Below are 1,730 nucleotides of genomic sequence, written 5' to 3'. Positions count from 1 at the left end.
GAACAAGAAGGAAAAGCAATTGGCGCAAATCATTGACTGGTCCTTGTGACCCAATGTAAACCATTAGGTTGGATCCCCGCACGCTGTTTGATACACTTCAATGTTAAAGCGCGATCCTGCCGCTCGTGAGCGCGCGCGGCTCTGTTCCCGTGACTAGGCGCGTCCCTGACACCATGCGACCTTTGGGTGTCGAAAGAAAGCATGTAGCTTCCTAAAAAGATGCAGCAACTTCGCTTGTAATGAGAGGCACACCGCGCAGGCGTGGCTTTGTGTGTGAACTTCTTTTTTTCTCCCCGATGAGATCGTCTGCCGCCCGTGCGCATGCGCGAGAAAACCCCTGGTTGAATGGTGGCGCTCTGACAGAAGAGCTTTTTGACTCGCAGGAGGATCCCATCGCTGCCAGGATTTAGAGGATGGCAAGGTGAGGCTCTTTGCCCGCAGTCGGTGCAGAGGAGCGTAAGCTGAGCATTTGGTGGATGCTGTAGTTTCACATCAGACTGCTCTCCATCAATACACAAGGGAAATACATAACCCACAAATTACCTCATGAGTCACAGGCCAATAGTTATTAGAAAATACTATTCGAGCATTCAGAACAACTCCCTCCAGGCATTTGTAAACAAATACGATTGAAGACCCAGCAATTACAGAGCGTAGCAAAGAAAGCATAATTAGCAGGATGAATTAATATTGTGATCATTTATTAGTCATCCGTTTGGCAGCTAAAGATATCATTCTACTTACGTTTCACATTATTGAAGTAATATTATGTTTAAGTTATCATTAATGTTTGTTTTTTTCAGGCAAGCTACCATGTCAGGCCTCTTCTACAAGTTTCTTTGAAGAACACTGATGATAATTTTATAATAAATAAATGATCAAATTGTTATGTTGAACTATAGGTGCTGGTATGTTTTGTCACCCTTGCTCTGACACAATTTTGTTTCCATTCACCAGATTGATGAATTGCAATTGGAAATATTGTGAAGAAACTATGAACTAATATGGATCAGAGGTTCTTGGTCACATGTAGTCAATTCTCCACAGAAATTAAATGAGAAATGTGTGAGTGAATGAATTAGTGATTTTGGTGGATGCAATGCTTTTCAAAATATTTCATCATGGGTTCATGGCACATTGGAGGGTTTAACACTGACTTTAAAGTATTGATGTGTCTGTAGATAACATACATGGGTAAGATATTTCAATGAATGCTAAACAAAGGGTTAAAGAAGGACCAGGTGTTTTTCCATCTATACTGGGTGTAATTTGTGTTCAATATTTCCACGTTAAAGCAGAAGTCCAAGCAGCCAGTTGTCCTTTGGGAAGCTGAAGGACAATTGAAAATGATTCTGAAAGCTAATGACCTGACAATGTGAATAGCCTTGGTACAGCAATATCCTATGATGTATATTTAGCATCTGTCAATATTGTTAGATGTATTAGAGCAGCCAAAAATGTATTTATTCATCATACATTTTCCAAAATTACCTTTCATTTAGCTTTTTCTATCATTGAAGCAACAGTATTTATTTTGAAATTATGACAAACAAATTGATGGAATATGAGCATTGTAAATAACACAATGTGTTGTTCAGCAGCACTCTGTAATGTATAGGAAATGTTAAGGACTAAAGCTATTGTACATCTTTTATTAAACCTGAACTAGAAATCTATGTGATTTTTATGTTTCAGCCACCTTGCAAGGTATTTGAATGTATGGCCGGTAT

This window comes from Blennius ocellaris, assembly GCF_963422515.1.
Source record: "Blennius ocellaris genome assembly, chromosome: 5".
Lineage (NCBI taxonomy): Eukaryota > Metazoa > Chordata > Actinopteri > Blenniiformes > Blenniidae > Blennius > Blennius ocellaris.
The sequence above is the reverse complement of the archived record's forward strand: the minus strand, read 5'-3'. Positions refer to the sequence as shown.